The following is a 20,177-nucleotide window of genomic DNA, read 5'->3' as shown; positions in this document are numbered from 1 at the left end:
TTAAAAATCCTTATTATGATGATAAAAAAGGACATAATTTATGTGGTCCATAGATGAGCATTTAGTTCATGCTGTAGGGAGTATGATAATACAAAACCATTATTTGGAGAAAAGGGAAGAAAGTTTCATTGTAGACTTTATTTAATGATCAATAGCTGTGGAGACGAGAGTCTACAATTGTATCAAGCAGACTGAAAATGCAGGAGGACTCTGAGATCACATGAAAAATTTGCTGTTAAAAACAAAACTAAGATGAAAACAGAATGGTACATTTAACCTAATTATAAAAATTCTTAAAGGAAGTAGGAAAGATTACACTTAGTATTTACTTAGTATTGTATATGAATTTAGCATTTCAGCAACATAATCAGTCCAAGTTGTTTGCTTGAGTTAAATTGATTTTATTCATTAATAATGGTCCAGTGAAAATGGTATTATTTCTTATTAAATGTAGGCACATATATAAGAAAAATAGTTAGCTCTTATTTCAAATAGTTAATATACCTTTCGGGGTAAAGTTCAAATGAAAATTAAAAAACAACAACAGTTACTCTTATAAAGTGCTCCATGAAGGATATAAATATAATGAGATAGACAAGCATAAAGAACTCATTATATGTTAATTAGAAACAATTATATAATATAAATAACAATATCATATGGGTCAAAATTCATTAATGTTTGTATAAATGTTCATTCAACCCCTAATATTATTAGGAAGGCATTATGCTGGCTTTTGTGGAGAAGGAAAAAAATATGTTATATTCAGTAAATGAGAGAAATATATGTGAATGTAATGTATACTCACTATAATAATATAAAAATTAACAGAGACATACAGGATTTTAGAAAAGTATTAGAATCATTTCTAGAAAGATGAGGCAATGTTTTGAAAATAAAACTCATTTTCTGAAATCTCTGAGCTCATGACTTTTACAAGATCATTAAATTCCTAAAAGGCAGAGAAAAGATTTGAATCTAGGCAGCCTTGACTCCCGTGCTCTTACTTTCAATAACCTCTAATAAAAGCTGTGCTAGTGGTTGAGATAACATGAGGATACAGAAGAGAGAGCATCTATTATTTTTGTAAAAAAGCAAAAAGTAAATTGCCCAAGAAGCTATTTGAACATAATCTGGAATAAAAAGGTCAGACATAAAATTAAATATATAAAAATCTGACAAAAACAATATATAGATATAATTAATCTCTTAACATTTAGAAGTGAACATCATCAGGGAATACAGTAGCTAGCATGCAACTTTTCCTTTCCTCTTTTTTTTTTAATCTTGCATCAGGTCCAAATCAGGAGAGAAAAATATTATGACATATTTTTCAATTGAAATTAAAGTATTTGGTTGACTAGAATTGGAAGAAATAGGTATACTTGTTATTTGATTAACTACTTTATTAAAAACAACAATGTCAATGAAAAGGTTAGTACAAGACAAATTTTAATATTCAGGAATATTTTTAAAATAGATATTTAGAGGCAACTTTCTAGTTTTGAATGTGGAAATATGTTTTCTGATTGCATCATTCAATGAGTTTATCTCATGTGATGTTTTACATGGCTGTATGGAGACAAGAACGGTGCACTGTCAAGAGAGATTATGAGGGAAAACTAATATTGAGGGGATTAGTAGAAGTTGGGGACATAACAACAGAGAATGAGAAACAATAGACAGATACAATCTACTTCAGGATAATATTTACAGATAGGGTAGTAAGCAATGAAAAATGCTGCACAGAAGTTACTGAGTGGGGGACAGAAAGGCATTTGATTTTGAGTTTAGGTGATTATTGATGCCTTTGTTGAAAGCATGTTTGATAAAAAGCAAATAGAATTTCTGTATTATCTATTATCATGAACAGACTACTCTACAGCTTACTTGTTTAAATCAACCATTTTATTTTTCTCACAACTGTTCCACTAGGCATTAGCCGGGGTGCCCAGGTCTGGAAGATCCACTTCTAAGATGGCTTCTTTATTCACATGCCTGGTGCCTCAGTGTTCTTTGATAACTCTCTCTCTCTCTTCACTACCTCTTTCTCTCTCTTTCTCCTCATCAATGATCTTCTACTGGAAAGATATGTTAGAAGTTTCTCAAAAGAGTTCATTTGGGTTTACATAATCTCTGTAGTAATTGCTGAATATCTACATCCCCCAATGTAGAACTTCCCTAGAGTATTGAGTGCCAGGGAGGGTCATAGGGGGAGATGCTGGGGTCATCTTCTCAGAGAGAAGGACCCATGTACCCTGAGGCAGAGAAGGCAAAGTCTCCCTGCAGACCTCTCTTCAGCTCTGCGGACTGGCTCCCCTGAGGATGGAGGAAAGTCAGGTAAGAGGAGGGACCCTCTGTGAAACCAAGGGCACAGAATATATGACCTCATAAAGTCTATTATGAACATGATATATTATTATCATCTAGTTTCTTCATAGCACCTGCTATTACATTTACTTTTCCTTAAAGACAACAAATAAGCACTGTATGTAGAAAAAAAACAAAACATGTAAAAATATGGGACATGGCACAGAATGAATCCCTGTCAAGTAAAATCTTACTCCAAACATGCTCTTATCCAAATACAAATATTTAAGTGACACATATTTAATTATGTGTCAGTTTTTATTTTATTTCACCTATTAGGTGGTTTACAATGATGCGTCACTTCTATTTATCTTTTTTTAACTGATGTCAACATTGCTTATCCTCATATAAACCAGTAAAACACCAGCCTTCTATAGGATTTATAAAAGTTGTATATATGTGCATATACAATATAAATATAACATTATAATTATTATATTAATTCATGAATAATTATTATATTAATTCATAAATATTACTTTACCTTAAACATTCATGTTATTTTATATTAACATTAAAAATTCATATTATATATATTCATATGTGTTAGATTGACTTATTTTTTTCTTCCAATGGCTGGCAAAATGCTTGTCATATAGTGGATACTCAATACATTTTTGTTCAATGACCAAGTAAATGAATGACTGCTCATATAACTTTAATCCCTCTGTAGCTTCTGAGAAAGAAAAATCATTCTGTGTTTAATATAAACACTAATCAAACAACCCTTTTTGGAGCCATCATCTATTAATACAGAAAGAAAATGACATCAGGAGAAGGTTGTAAAAGAAGATAATTAACATTCTGATATCAACCTTCAAGGTTAGCAAGGTTCCCAGAATATCCTGTTTACCTTTATCACCATCTATGGGTAGAACACACACAAAATCTCTAACTTCTGCTTTAAAACTGAAGCTACTCTTGGGATAATAATCTTCAAGTTGGCTACCTAATGCATAAAAATGTATTTTCGGGTGTTTAAATTTGCTTTAAATCTAAGTCAGTTGGTCTGAGGCAGGGGCTGATAATGGAAGCTCCTTTTGAGACTATTATGATGTAACATTATTTCAATTCTGTTCCCTTGACTTCAATGCTAAAAAGTACAGAAGGTAAAAGAAATTTAACCCCTTTAAGAAGTGGCGTAGCAGTTACTCCAAACTCTGGCATCAAACAGCTGCCACCTTATTCCCTCCAACTGACTCAGTCATGCTTCTAGCTTCTTCCCAATGATCCCAAAATGTCATGCATTAGGAGTAGCAAGGGTTTGAAACCAATGACTCCTCGGCCCAGAAAAATTCTATAGTAGCTCCCATTGAGCCCGTGGGAATTGTAGGATGCAGAAGAAAAATCCTTTATTTTATCACACAGATCTTTCAAATCTACTTAGGGCTAAGGCAGGTCTCCCAGTTTCTCTGAGATCTTTTAGATATTAAAAAGTCCCCCGGTTACATTTTGGTCTAATAACAGCCTCGTTTTAGTTACTGAAATAGCCCAATCTTGTGTAGTAACCATGAGTTCTTTACCACTGGGGATCTGTCATCTTTCCTTAAAACAGTGCTTCTGCCCTTGTCAGTCAAACAGAATTCCTCCTTCATTTTCAGGTTCATGGTGGCCCAGCCTGACTCTTTCTATGGCCCTTTACTCAATGGCACTCTCCTTTCTTGGGAACTTCTTTACTGAAACCAGGTGTTCTGTGATTCAGTTTGTATTGGTTATTATCTGTATACATTGAATAACTGTGAACTTTGAGTTGACATTTATTACTATGAAGAAAATCCATTTATCTCTCTTGTTGGAAACCCTGTTTCCTGGACCCCAGGAAGTTTATGTCTTATTTTGAGTGGCACATATCCGTCAAAGAGAGAATGTATCAACCTTCTCTAAATTCTCTACTCACAATTATTTGCATACCCTGTGTATATGGAACATATTCATTTTTCACTCACATTGGATTGTTGTTACATAAAATTTCTCAGGGCAGAGAGACATAGGAAGGGGCTGACAACTCTATCATTATATCAAGAGTTTACTAAGGGAACTTACATACCAGTAAGTCTCCATGGCAGCAAGTCAACCTGGATATCTTCCCAGCTGTATGGCAGATGCTAAGGAGGCATACAGGACAGGGCAGGAAGGGTAGAGGTATGAGGGCATTAGTGTGAGCTACCCCAGATACAGGGAAGATGCCTTACATGTGGGGCATAGGAGAGGGGTCATTCAGGCTGAGGCTGGGGGCGTGGCGGGGATTTTCCAGAAGCAACCTCTGTTCTGACCAGAATCTAGCTAGTAGGTCTGGCAGTGGTCAGGCAGCGGTCACTGTATGGAATATTCTCTCCTCCACACTGTGCATCAGGCTTGGCATAGATTCCTAGATTTGGAAACGTGGTGGCAATATTTGCTACCTGTCTATTTGATTATTTAAAAGTTTGATATGAGAGGTATGTATATATGTGTATGTGCCTGCGTGTGTGTGTGTGTGTGTGTGTGTATGAATGAGTGGTTGTATCCTGAATTTTTAAAAATATTTTTTATTACTACATGATATCCTGAAAATGTTTATGTGCCTTAATGTAAATCATTTTCTACTTATTGCATGGGACATTTAGTGGCTACCTCAATTTGAAAACTCATATTCTGGAAAATTTATTTTATTTCATCTTTAAATGTATTTCCCTCCACCAATTTCTCTTTTCTTTCTCTTTCTGAGTCTATTCTTGGACATATGTGAAATCCCCTAGATTAATACTCTAATTTCCTAGTTTCTTACCTCTCTCCTATCTGAGTTTACTTTCTAGCCTAAGAGTATCTGAGATTGGCAACATCAGTGTCATCTGCAAGCTTGTTAGCAATGCACAGTCTCAGGCCCTGCCCTAGATTACTGAATCGGAATTTGCATTTTGTCAAGTTCCCCAAGTGATTGTATGCACATTAAAATCTGAAAAGTGCTACTCTACCAGAACCACTGTGAGTGTGTGCTTCAGTCATTATGTGGAACTTTACATTTCTGCTGCCATATTTTTATGTCACTGGTCTCTTTTGTTCTCTGAGTAGTCCATTTTATAGTACCATTCTTCCCTTGTTTTGCAAAGAAAATATCTTATTTTATCTCTCCGATAATATAATTATGCAAGTTGAAGCTTTCCCCCTACTCTCTGCTTCCTTAAATGTCTTAATCTGTGCATTTGTTTTGGTCTCTGTCATTCATGTTAGAGTTGCTCTTCAAATATCTAGTAATTTTAACTGTTCAATTTTAAAGTGAGATAGCAAAAAGCTGAATGGTAGCTTGCTGTGTGTTTTGGATTTGTTGAAATGGAGATGAGGTGAGTGCCTGGTTTTATCATATCAATATGTGAAGCGTGTGTGTGTGTGTGTGTGTGTGTGTGTGTGTGTGTGTGTGTGTTTTCTTATAGATCAGTCCATTTCTACCAGATTTATAAGCCTGAATGTGAATAGCACACTGGTGAGTTTTTAGAATAGTTGAGGGGCAATCACCATTCATAATACAGATTTTACTTAAGCTACTTTTATTCAGTCAGATCAGATATCCATCTTCAGCCGGCCTAGTGTCCCAGAACTCAAAGTCAAATGTATCAACATACAAACTAAATATCCAATCCTTTTGTCACAGAGGAGAGGTAGGAAAGAACTACTGCTAGTTGATGCGTGGGATCTGGCAAGTTAAATGCCCTATGTACCACTTTTCTTGTGTTTAGCATCACCCAGTGTCCTCATCTTGGGATGTACTATGTCAACTCCCAAATCTTTCTTAAGTTTGGACCACAAGTCAGTTCCCTTCTTAGTTTTTCTTCTGCAGATACTTAACCTTCAGCCTTCTTAACTCTAATAAAGCAGCTGCTATTCATATCTGAGCTTTATATATCCAAGAGTTTTGCTGATGTGTCTTGTCTCTGGCACCTTCTCTCTTAGCATTTTTGTTCTTGTGAATTTATCCTTGCCATTAGCTGTCAGTTTAGTGGGGAAAATATGGGACGATTTTTTAAAAAATTATGTGTCCTATGGTCCCTGTTTACATGGGTGTCTTTTTTCTTACTTTTTATCTTTTTGGCAATCCTGTCCCCTAGTTAATTATATTGCAATGAGCTAAAAAAGGAATTTTTGAAAGATAATATGCTTCACCAAGGTAAAAAACTATTAAAGACATTCAATGTAACTTGTAGCTACATTTTCTGACTTCTAGTCCTCTGGTCTTTCTACTACACCCACCTATCAGGGGTGGGTCAGCAAACTACAGACCATCAAATCTGGCCCTCTGTATGTTTTGTAAATACTGTTTTATTGAAACAGTCAATACATTTTTTTATGTATTGTTGTCTGTGGCAGCTTCCATATCACAGTGGTTGAGTATTTCCAAAGAGTCCAAAATACTTACTATCCAGACCTTTGCAGAAGAAGTTTGCCAACTTGTATTCTAAATCCTTGCATGGATGCTACCCCTAATACCTTGTTCTACTAGCCCTGTCTCAAGCTTTTCATATATTTTTAACTCTGGAAAATGAACAACTCGATCACACTGTATTGTACCCCTTAAAACACGTGTGTGTGTGTGTTTGTGTGTGTGTGTGTGTATGTGTGTGTGTGTTGTTTAACCAGCTCCTTAAATGATTGAATAAGATATATAAACTCTGGTTTAATCCCCAAGTTATCCAGAGACATTTTTTTTTACTTTTTATTTTTGCTCATAAAAATATTTACAACTCTCAAGACACTTGATAGATTTTTGGAAAAGGACATTTGGTCCAAAATGGTTTGCACAGTTAATGGTTTTAGAATGTCACCACCAGCTATATGAACACATCTGGATTTGGTCTAATAGCATAATTATGTCCTTGCTAACCAAATAGAAGCATCTGTCACATCTTATTAAGTCCTAAGCAGTACTGGACTTAATAAAAGTTAAAAGCATGGACATTTATACAGATTCTTAGGCTCTATCTCATTCAAGTTATATTTTATATGAATATTTTCCTACCTCTGAACCCACAAAATAGGGTACATATGAAAGGTGATCTATTGGCACATATAGGCAATTCTGCAATATGAATTTAACAATTTTAATATTCTTAATATGTTTTTAATTTGTGTCTCATTAGGAACACTGTTTTTAATTCAAGGCATGGCTGTGATGAAGACATTTCATGTGTATAATTCAAATCACAAAAAACACACACACATAATTTTCAGCATGATGGAATTTTTTGTGTTGCCATCAAAAGCACATTCTTTGGAGATTCGTTGCCATATAATAAAACCTCACATTCCAATAATAGTCAGTAATGTAGAAGCACATTTCAAAGTGAAAAGGACAACCAAAATGCATTGAAATAATTCTGTTTGACAAAATGTCACCAGAAAGACATTGAAGCAGATGGGGAAAGGAGAAGCGTATAGTATTGTATGTAGCATTATACAAAACAAAGCAGGGTGGTGTAGCACCTGAACTGGGCATCAAAGTAACTGGTTTTCACTTCGGTCTCTGCACTAGAATTCTCTGTGACATTTACTCATCATAGGTATCAGCTTCATTACAAAAAAAAAAAAAAAGTGAAAATACAGATTTGTTTGGGCTCTAAAGAAAAAACCCTGACAGGTTCATGTTACACATGGCCCTAGATGTATTTCCATTTTCATCATATCACAAAGGGAATTTTTCACAGAGCAAAATCCTCACATTCAAAATTATGAGAAAACTAAAGGGAAAATCAGTGATTCTGCCAACTCAAGAAACAACTTGTAGAAGTGCACCTTGGAACAGAGACCTAAGGAAATGGCTCTCTGTTTAAAATATCTCAACAGGAAAAAAAAATCAGAAATTGAACATCCTTGTCTGAGTTAAGAGTGTCTTGTTGAATAGCATATGATTAACCGTGTGCATATTATAATACATTGAAAAGTGTTTTGAATTGTGTTATAAAATAATTTTAAGACTTTATTTTTAGAATAGTTTAGATTCATAGCAAAAGTAAAAGGGAAGTAGATTTCTTGATACTCCCTGTCCCCACACATGCATAATTTCCATTATATACATCACCTGCCAGAGTAGTATATTTGATAACTGATGAACCAAAATTGACACATTATCATCACCCCAAGTCAATAGTTTATCTTAAGAGTTTATACTCGTGTTGTACTTTCTATGGATTTAGAAGTATAATGCCATGTATCCATCATTATAGTATCAAACACAGTATTTCACTGCCCTAAAAATCCCGTGTTCCACCCATTCACCTTTCCCGTTTCCCCATCCCAATCCCTGAGAAATACCAGTTCTTTTGCTTTCTCCATAGTTTTGCCTTTTCCAGAATGTCATATAATTAGAATCTTATAGTATGTAGTCTTTTCAGATTCTTCTTCAGTAATATGTATTTAAGGTTTTTTTTAAATATATATTTTATTGATTTTTTACAGAGTGGAAGGGAGAGGGATAGAGAGCTAGAAACATCGATGAGAAAGAAACATCGATCAGCTGCCTCCTGCACACCTCCCACTGGGGATGTGCCCGCAACCAAGGTACATGCCCTGGACCGGAATCGAACCCGGGACCCTTGAGTCCGCAAGCCGACGCTCTATCTACTGAGCCAAACCGGTTTCGGCAAGGTTTTTTGTTTGTTTGTTTGTTTGTTTGTTTTTTATGTATTTTCATGTCTTCATAGATTTTTGTTGTTGTTGTTAATCCTCACCTGAGGATATTTTTACATTGATTTTTAGAGAGTGGAAGGGAGAAGGAGAGATAGAGAGAAACAGGGATGTGAGAGAGACACATCTATTGGTTGATTCCTGCATGCACCCCAACCAGGGTAGGGGAATCTGCAGCCAAAGTATGTGCCATTGACCATAATCAAACCCAGGACCCTTCAGGGCTGATGCTCTATCCACTGAGCTAAACCACCTAGGTCCATAGATGATTTCTATTTTAGCACCAAATATAATAATAACTTTTAGTTATTATACTATATTAATATAGTAATAACTTTTTCTAGATGTACCAAATAAGTGTATCCACTCACCTGCTGAAGGACATCTTGGTAGGTTCCAAGTTTTGCCAATTATGAACAAAGTTGCTATAAGCATTCATGTACATACTATGGTGTGGGCTGAAACAATAGTTTGACCAAATTTTAGAGCTGCAGTCTGTCCTTCCCATATGCTTAATTCACTTGAATTAGGCATTCACTTCAAATAAAATTAGGTTGACAATATTGTTGTAGGTTGAATTGTGTCCACCAAAATGACATGTTGAAGTTTCCTGGTACCTGTCAATATGACTTTATTTAGAAATGGGGTTATTAAATATGCAATTTTGTCACAACAAGGTCACACCCTATAAAGGTGAGCCCCAACCCAGTATGATCAGTGCCTTCATAAGAAGAAAAAACAGACCCAGAGACATAGGTAAAAACACCATTTAAAGATGAAAAAGAGAACAATTTTGTAACTGCAGGCTAAGAAATAAAAAGGATTGAAGAGCAAGATAAAAGCTAGAAAGAGGCAAGTAAGGATTCTACCCAGAGTCTCAGATGGATCATGACCTTGCTGAGCTTATAAACTTCTGATGTATAAACTCCAAACTGTGAGAGAATTTTGTTGTTTTAACTACCCAATTTTTAGTTTTTGTTATGGCAGATATAGGAAATTATATACATACAAAAATTAATTTTAAAATTTTCAAATTATCAGACCTATCTTCCATATAAAGATATATTTTTTAAAATTATTTATTGATTAAAGTATTACATATGTCTCCTTTTCCCCCATTGGCCTCTCCCGACACTCTGTCCCCCCAACCCCCGGCACATGCCCTCACCCCCCTAGTATCTGGGTCCATTGGTAATGATTATATGCATGCATACAAGTCCTTTGATTGATCTCTTACCACACCCCCCCAACCCTACCCTGCCTTCTGAGTTTAGACAGTCTGTTCGATGCTTCTCTGTCCCTGGATCTATTTTTGTTCATCAGTTTATGTTGTTCATTATTTCCACAAATGAGTGAAATCATGTTTTATTTATCTTTCTCCGATTGTCTTATTTCGCTTAGCATAATGCTCTCCAGTTCCATCCATGCTGTTTCAAGTGGTAAGAGTTATTTCTTATTTACAGCAGCGTAGTATTCCATTGTATAGCTGTACCACTGTTTTTAATCCACTCATCTGCTAATGGGCACTTAGGCTGTTTCAAAATTTTAGCTATTGTAGATTGTGCTGCTATGAACATAGGGGTGCATGTATCCTTTCTGATTGGTGTTTCTGTTTTCTTGGGATAGATTCCTGGAAGTGGGATTGCTGGGTCAAATGGGAGTTTCATTTTTAATTTTTTGAAGAAACTCCATACTGTTCTCCACAGTGGCTGCAACAGTCTACATTCCCACCAGCAGTGCATGAGGGTTCCTTTTTCTCCACATTCTTTCCAGCACTTGTCGTTTGTTGATGATAGCCATTCTGACAGGTGTGAGATAATATCTCATTGTCGTTTTGATTTGCATCTCTTGGATGATTAGTGACTTTGAGCATGCTTTCCTTTGACTCTGGCCTTCTGAATGTCCTTTTTCAAAAAGCGTCTCTTTAGGTTTGTTGCCCATTTTTTGATTGGATTGTTTATCTTCCTTTGGTTAAGTTGTATGAGTTCTCTGTAAATTTTGGAGGTGAAAGCCATTGGAGATAACATTAGCAAATATGTTCTCCTATGCAGTGGGCTTTCTTGATGTTTTGTTGATGGTTTCTTTTGCTGTGCAGAACATTTTATTTTGATGTAGTCCCATTTGTTTATTTTATCCTTAGTTTCTATTGCCCTAGGAGCTGTATCGATAAAGATATTGCTATGACATATGTCTGATATTTTGGTACCTGTGGATTCTTCTAAGATTTTTATGATTTTCCCTCTTACATTTAAGTCCTTTATCCATTCTGAGTTTATTTTTGTGTATGGTGTAATTTGGTGGTCTAGTTTCATTTTTTTTGCATGTATCTGTCCAATTTTCCCAACACCATTTATTGAAGAGACTGTCTTGACTCCATTGTATGCTCTTGCCTCCTTTGTCAAATAGTAATTGAGCATAGTGGCTTTCATCAATTTCTGGGTTCTCTGTTCTGTTCCATTGGTCTGTATATCTGTTCTTGTGCCAGTACCAGGCAGTTTTGAGAACAGTGGCTCTGTAATATAGCTTGATATCTGATATTGTGATCCCTCCAACTTTGTTCTTCTTTCGCAGGATTGCTGCAGCTATTCGGGGCCTTTTTCATTCCATATGAGTTTTTGGACAGTTGTTCTAGGTCTATGAAATATGCCATTGGTATTTTAATGGGGATTGCATTGAATCGATAGATTGCTTTGGATAGTATGGACATTTTAATGATTTTGATTCTACTAATCAATGCACATGGTATATTATTCCATTTGTTTATGTCTTCCTTTATGTCTTTTTTCAACCTCCTGTAGTTTTCCGAGTACAGGTCTTTTACCTTCTTAGTTAAGTTTATCCCTAGGTATATTGATTTTTTTTTGTTGCAATGGTAGAAGAGATTATATTTTTTAATTTCTCTTTCTGTAAGTTCACTATTGATGTATAAAATGCCATGGTTTTCTGGGTGTTAATTTGGTATTCTGCTACATTGCTGAATTCATTTACTAGTCTAATACTTTGTGATGGAGTCTTTAGTGTTTTTTATATACAATATCATGTAATCTGCAAATAATGACAGTTTACTTCTTCTTTTCCAATTTGGATGCCTTTTATTTCTTCTTCTTGTATAATCTCTATGGCTAGCACTTCCAGTACTATGTCAAACAGGAGTGGTGAGAGTGAGCATCCCTGTCTTGTTCATGTTCTTAGGTGAAATGGTTATAGTTTTTGTCCATTGAGTGTGATATTGGCTGTAGGTTTGTCATGGAAGACTTTTATTATGTTGAGGTATGATCCCTCTATTCCACTTTGCTGAGGGTTTTTATCAAGAAAGGGTGTTCAATTTTGTCAAATGATTTTTCTGCATCAATTAATATGACTGTGATTTTTATCTCTCAATTTGTTTATGTGATGTGTCACATTTATTGATTTGCTGATATAGTACCATTCTTGCATCCTCAGAATAAATCCCACATGGTCATGGTGTATGATCTTTCTAATGTAATGATGAATCCAAATTGCTAGAATTTTGTTCAGGATTTTGGCATCTATGTTCATGAGGGATATTAGCCTGTAACTCTCTTTCTTTGTATTATCTTTGTCTAGTTTTGCGATTAGGGTAATCCTGGCCTCAGAGAAGGGCTTGGAAGTATTCCTTCCTCCTGTATTTTTTGGAATAATTTTAGGAGGATAGGTTTTAGTTCTTCTTTGAATGTTTGGTAAAACTCCCTTGTGAAGCCATCTGGCTCAGGGCTTTTGTTTGCTGGCAGTTTTTTTGTTTGTTTGTTTGTTTGTTTGTTTTATTACTGCTTCAATTTCCTCTATAGTTATTGGCCTATTCAGATTTTTAGATTCTTCCTGATTGAGGTTTGGAAGGTTTATTTTTTATTTTTTTATTTTTTATAGGAATATGTTCGTTTCTTCCAGGTTGACCAGTTTTTTGGAAGAGTTTTTCATAATATATATTTTTTTAACATTCCAAAGTTTCTTTATTCTTCATAGTTTTCTAATGAACAAATAATTAGTTTTTCTGAGTAAGATTATAAAAAAATTAACCCTTCTACCTAAAGTGTAGAGACAAATAAAATGTACTCACAATACAAATTGTTTACATAGCATTACAAGTGCAGAGATACTGACTGCGGCTCTTCACAATGATTGCCCCACCCCTTAAAAAGACTGCAGCAAAGGATTCAATTGTCCAAAATACTCTGAAGTACAGTAATTAAATTCTTCAGTCCATAAACATATCCCTCATCTATTGTGTTGCTAGGGAAAACATGAGCAAAATCTATCATTTGCACTTCTACTTCCGCAGTCTCTTGGCAACCAGTGGGAAGGTGGTAGAAAACTTTTTCCAGCTGGGAAAGTACATTTCCATTTAAATGTTCCTGTGACAAGCTTTCCACCCATTGTCTTGCTCTATATTTTCAACTTTCGATGAAGTCTGACTGTGATGCTTTCTTGAATACATTTTTCTGTGACGAGCATACATCTTGGACAAGCTTTTGCCTACTGAAGCCTCTATTTTTCCATTTGTTGTGGAACTTAACACTCAAAAGTTATTGTACTTCAGTACGTCTGTGTCCGAGAGTTGTCCTTTGGACAAAAACTTTTCTGCCAAAGTTCTGTCATTTGATTTTGTAGTAGTTGGAAGAGATGAAACTTCATAAACAAACAGTAATGAACTTGCATAAAAGTTAAGCTGCTTCTGGCTTTCAAACCACTGCAGAATTCTCTCAATCTTCTGAATACTGGCAGCAACAGCATCTTTTCTTAAGCAGAATCCATTATGAAAAAACCTGGAAACTCCTTCCTTTAGAGTTTATTTTGTTAAGCTTCTTCCATAGTGCTGGTTTTGTGTCTCATAGCTATCAGAATGAACATGATAAACCCTCATGCCAAGCACCAAGAATCCAATGTCTTCCATTAATGGGTACTTGCTGACCTGTTGCTGAATCTTCTCAGATGAGGCAAAAGGATCATAGCTTTTTTGCCCTATCTTTACATCCATTATACAGGGCTTATTAAATTTATGGGTCACATTTTCCAGTTTTAGGTATACATTATTTGGTGCAGTGGGAGGTGACCAGATGCCGTAATATTTTGGTAAATATTTTCATAGCTCTAAAAGAACACCATCAGTACCATCAGCAGCATAAACCATATTATAGAATTCTGACTCTCTTGGGTCCCTTGGAGGTGGCTGTAGATGTTTCAAAACTCTGCCATGTGGATGTTGCAAGATACCCACTTTGTCCTTCCTGTACATGTGCCCGGCCACCTGATGCGAGAGGGGCACGCAGCCGTTAAGGAAGCGGAGCATGCCTCCTGCCGGTTTCGAGGTTCTCTCGGAGTCCGCCTTGCTCGCCGGTGGGGTCTGCATATCTGGGGGGCCGGGCGCCTCGAGCCGAAGTGGGGATGGTGGCTCCATTGCCATAACGGTAAGCTGAAGCGGTAGCGGTGGCGAGGGCAGAGGGAAAAAAATAGGGTGGAGGGAGAGGGCGCTGGAGAACTGGGGGTTGCTCAGGCTCTGCCTCGAGGAGACCCGGGGGTTCCCTCGGCGGGTGCCCGCTGAGGCCCAGGGAGGGGCCCCATGATGCCGCGGAGGCACGGGCACTGCCCTCCCAACTGCCGGTAGAGTGCGGCTCCCACTGATCTGCTGCCACAGATGCCAGACCCGGAGACTGAACTCAGAGGAGGAGCAGCTGTGGCGGCAGCAGTACCACCCCGCGCTCCCTGGGGCCTGACGGCCTTATAGTATTGTTTTTTTACAATCCTTTGTCTTTCTTTGGGATCTGTTATTTTGCCTCTTTCATTTCTGATTTTGCTTATTTGGGCCCTCTCTCTTTGCTTCTTGGTGAGACTGGCTAGAGGTTTATCAATTTTGTTTATCCTTTCAAATAACCAGCTCTTGGTTTTCGTTGATCTTCTGTACCTTTATTTGGTCTCTATGTTATTTATTTCCACTCTGTCTTTATTATTTCCTTCCTTCTGCTCACTCTGGGCTTTTCATGTTGCTCTTTTTCTAGTTCTTTAAGTTTCAGAGTTAGATAATTGATTGGCAGTTTTTATTGTTTTTTGTGGTAGACCTGCAATGCTATGAACTTCCCTCTCAGGCCTGCTTTCACTGTGTCCCACAGACGCTGGATTGTTGTGTTTTCATTGTCATTTGTTTCCAGGATGTTTTTAATTAGTTCTTTGATCTCTTTGGTAACCCATTCATTGTTTAATAGCATGCTATGTGGCCTCCAAGTATTTCAATTTTTTTATTTTTTTTATTGTAGTTGATTTCTAATATTATGCCATTGTGATCTAAGAAGATGCTTGATATGATTTCAATCTTCTAGAATTTGAAGAGACTTTGACTGTGTCCCAATATGTGGTCTATCTTTGAAAATGCCCCATGTGCACTTGAGAAGAATGTATATTCCGTAGCTTTGGGGTGAAATGTTCTGAAGAAGTCGATTAAGTCCATCTGATCTAGTGAGTCATTTAAGATTGCTGTTTCTTTGCTGATTTTTTTTTTTTTTTTTTTTTTTTTTGCCGACCACTGGTCTAAAAGATTTATCCAATTATGTCAGTGGAGTATTAAAGTCCCCTACTCTGATTGTATTGTCAGTCTCTCCCTTGATAACTTCTAGAAAAACTTTTAGGTATTTGGGTGTTTCTGGATTCTGGGCATATATGTTTACCAGAGTTATATCCTCTTGTATCAATCCCTTTAGTATTATGAAGTGGCCTTCCTTATCTTTTGTTATGGCCTTCACTTTGAGGTCTATTTTGTCAGATGTAAGTATTGCTACCCCAGTTTTTTTTTTTCTTTTTAATTTACATTTTTCTGAAAGCAAAAGAACAAATCCATTGAGAATTATGGAAGCCAGTTTTCTCCCAATTATGAAGGTGAAAATGTGGAAATTGCAACAACTAGAATGTACCCACTACTGTTGGACTGAAACTGGATATGCTCTGAAATTAGAGATGCATATGAAAATGTGAAAATAAGTATGAACATATGCTTAATGTGTGCATATGTGTGTATATATTAGCTCTATGAGAAGGCCTAGAAATAATGGCATGCCCATAGTAATGAGCATACTTAGGACCCAGATCTTATTTTGCACATACCACTCAACATGAAAAGGAACCAAGGCTCTTTGCAGAAATGCTTGACTGCAGGTTTGGGGAAGGAAAAGTTCAAGATGAGCCTGGATCATCTTTTGCCAGAGTGAGGTAGGGCTCAAGGAATCAAAGGGACATGGCAAAATGACACAGAAGTCTTCTTGGGAGGACTTTCTCTGGTTAAATCTGGGAAAATTTTTACAATAAAATAAGTAATGACAGTAATAAATTATAAACTACTAGTGGCCCAGTGCATGAATTTGTGCACATTGAAAGGAAATAAATTAGAAGAAATATTTTAATATCACTATTCACCCTTTCTCAGTAATAGAAGTGTCAACCAAATTCATCATCAACAATGACAGATCGAAACATGTGCGTGAGATTGGTGCCAGCAACATATGTATTGTGCATGCCTTATCCTATATAATAAAAGAGTAATATGCAAATTAACCATCACTCCACTAGACCCACAAGCCACACCACCAGCCAATCACGAGCGGATATGCAAATAAACCCAACCAAGATGGCTACGGCCACAGAGAGCAGGAGGGAGGCTTGGGTTTCCCTGTCAATGGAGGAAGCCAAGCTTTCTGCCTGCCCTTGCCGGCCTAGGCCTCCACTCAAGGCTACAAAGTTTCAATGATAGAAGATACATAAACCCAAACAGAAATGGCGGCAGCCACAGAGCTGGAAAGAGCAGGAGGCTAGGGTTGCCCCCGGTGATGGAGGAAGCCAAGCTTTCCGCACACCCTGGCCGCCCCGGCCTCCGCTTAAGGCTACAAAGTTTCAATTATAGAAGATACATAAATCCCAAAAGAAATGGCTGCCGCCACGGAACAAGCAGAAGGCTTGGCTCTGCTCCAGGCTACAAAGTTTCAATTGTAGGAGATAAATAAACCCCAGATTCCAGGGCCTCCACTTGGGTCACCAGGGGGCATGGCCGGCCTGCAAACCACCACAGGCCCCTCGGCCAGGCCGCCCCACACCCCAAGGGAACCCCCACCCTGATCCGGGACATCCTTCAGGGCAAACCAGCTGGTCCCCACCCATGCAGCAGGCCTCTATCCTATCTAATAAAAGAGTAATATGCAGATTGACCATCACTCCAACACACAAGATGGCCGACCCCATGTGGTCAAAGATCCTGCCCCCATGTGGACACAAGATTGCCACCACAAGATGGCCAGCAGGGGAGGGCAGTTGGGAGGGACCAGGCCTACAAGGGAGGGCAGTTGGGGGTGACCAGGCCTGCAGGGGAGGGCAGTTAGGGGCAAACAGGCTGGCAGGGGAGCAGTTAGGCAACAATTAGGCTGTCAGGGGAGTGGTTAGAGGGTGATCAGGCTGGCAGGCAGAAGCGGTTAGGGGCAATCAGGAAGGCAGGCAGGTGAGCAGTTGGGAGCCAGCAGTCCTGGATTGTGAGAGGGATGTCCGACTGCCCGTTTAGGCCCGATCCCACTGGGCAGTTGGACATCCCTCAAGGGGTTCCAGATTGGAGACGGTGCAGGCTGGACTGAGGGACACCCTCCCCCATGCACGAATTTTGTGCACTGGGCCTCTAGTATATATATAATTAACTTGCCTTTTATATATATATAATAAACTTGCTTAATTAGACCTGCTTTCTGATGTAGCTAACCTTTTTCCAGCCCAGTGAAACACCCCAACTTCTCTTTCAGGTAATTGTCAACAACATAGCAGTAAATATCAACATGAAGCAGATTATCATTGTAGATTACACAGGGAGAACAAAGGGTAAAATATTTAACTGCAGCAGTATTTGACTATATTCTGTGCAGTGAGAAAAACTGAAGTCATTTTCATGGTCCACCATTTCTTACTTCTTTTCAGTCAGGTCAAGTTTCTAAACTTTCTAAATCTCTATTTTCTGGCTAATGAAAAAGAAAACAGGATTCCACTGAGTCTCCTATCTACCTACTCCAAGACTTCTATGAGGATCAAATGAGATGAGGCGCGGGAAAACGCTTCACAGACATTTGTTTAAAGTGTGAAATTTTTGCACCTGGCTATAAAGCAAGTCGTGTTCCTGGGCTGAAGAAACTGCAAGGAAGTTAGTCGTCACTAGGGAGAAGAAGCCAGAGGTGTTGCTATGTGACATTATTACCCGGCGCCCACAGCAATCATTTCTCGGCTGAGCTGTGGGCTGCATTTTGCGCCATGGGGTCTCAGCAGCATTGGCTATGATTTAATGGGCTGTAGCTCTGGGGTGGTGGTGGGGTTGTGTCCCACTTGGGGGAAGCCGAGTGTTGCTTTGTGGGTGCCAGGTCTGTGGTGATGTTTCTCTGTGCATGTCACAGCAGCTCCTGCATTGAGCATCTGCCCCTTGTTGGTCAGTGCACATCATAGTGACTAATAGGAGGGTCGGACACTTAGCATATCAGCCTTTTATATATCTATTTTGCATAAAATAGGAATCAATGAGTCCATACTGATATAAAAATTAATTAATTAATAGAATGCCAATTAACAAATAATATAAAAAATAATGGAATTGCCCTAACCTGTTTGGCTCAGTGGATAGAGAGTCGGCCTGCGGACTGAAGGGTTCCAGGTTTGATTCCGGTCAAGGGCATGTAGCTTGGTTGTGGGCACATCCCCAGTAGGGGGTGTGCAGGAGGCAGCTGATTGATTTTTCTCTCTCATCCATGTTTCTAACTCTCTATTCCTCTCCCTTCCTCTCTGTAAAAAAATCAATAAAGTATATTTTTAAAAAAAGAATAGTGGAATTTAAAATTTGTCAATTGATGTTGAAAGCCATGGCCAGAAACTTGATGGGAGTCAGATATTTACATTATATCAAAGCATCTTTTTTACAAATTTCTAGAATGGAGATACCAGCATAACTAAATGACAGAACTAACATGGGCACTGTTAGGATGAACTGGCGTCATGTGCCTCCTGATGTGAGGCTTTGGGAAGGCCAGACCATCTCCTCAGTGCTACCCTCACCATAATATGAATCTAATTATGAGGAAAATGTGGACAACCCCAAATTCAGGAATATTCTTCTAAATAAAACTCTCCAAAAAAATAGATCAAGAGCAAAAATAAACCTGAGGCATTATTTTATCTGAAAAAGGCCTAAAGAGACATACAATTAAATCTTAAATATGATCAAATATTGGATATTGAAACAGGAATAAACATGAAATATAAATGTCATTGTGGTAATAAAATGTGTATATAAAATATTGTTTAGATAATGATATATCAATGTCAAATTTCCTAAATATATAACTGTTCCTTGGTTTTATAAAGCTGTTTCTTTGATCACAGGAAATAGTCACAAAAGTGTTTAGGAGTAGTAAGGATCATAATGGTTAAAATTATTCTTACATATACACACATAGTGAGTAAGAAACAAATGCAAATGTAAATATTTGGTGAATCTGAGCATGTTTATAAAAGATCCTCTTTTTATTCATGCAACTACTCTGTAATTTTGAAATATCAAAGTAAAAAGAAACAAAGAAAGGTAAAAGAATTTAGAAGGCTTCTTCAAAAGTGATTGGTAAATTTAAAGCTACAACTAGTTGACAGAGGGGACTAATTAGTGGGAGAGTGGGTTTTTATAGAAGGGCTGTCTTTTTCTTCAGCAGACACTTTTGTGTAATACAATCAGAGCAATTTTAAGGAGAATCAATAAAGATCTCAAAGCTTCCTGGATGTTATGTCCCTGCTAACTACAAGTTGACTTTCATTGCAAATAGCAAATTCTTTCATTCCAAAGGCTGTTTCAACGCAATTCTTCACACTCAACTAACTACTCTGCACCACATTTTCCTAAATAATTAGGTCATTTGGAAACTTTAGTTCTGTTATTTCTTCCCAACTCTCCAAGTCTGTATATGACTCTCAAGATACTCTGTGCCATCAATTATCCTGAACTTCCTCCTGCCTCAGAAAACTCGTTCCATTTTCAAAATTTGCTTTCCTTTTACCAGAACAGTCCTATTTCTCAACTACTTCTCTCATCCTGCCTGGCCTCCTGAAAAAGAAATCTCATTCTATCACATAGACAGGAAGCT

General features: G+C 37.6%; 1 pseudogene across 1 annotated transcript; it reads right to left on the bottom strand.

Annotated features, from left to right (window-relative positions):
* Positions 1–13,199: 13,199 nt before the first annotated feature.
* LOC308257884 (inositol polyphosphate multikinase-like) lies at positions 13,200–14,446 on the bottom strand (annotated as a pseudogene). The gene has a single exon. The product of its transcript is annotated as an inositol polyphosphate multikinase-like (transcript).
* Between the last annotated feature and the right edge of the window lie 5,731 nt (positions 14,447–20,177).

This window comes from Plecotus auritus (genome assembly GCF_963455305.1).
Source record: "Plecotus auritus genome assembly, chromosome: 9".
NCBI lineage: Eukaryota > Metazoa > Chordata > Mammalia > Chiroptera > Vespertilionidae > Plecotus > Plecotus auritus.
This window is presented reverse-complemented; position numbering and strand designations above follow the sequence as displayed.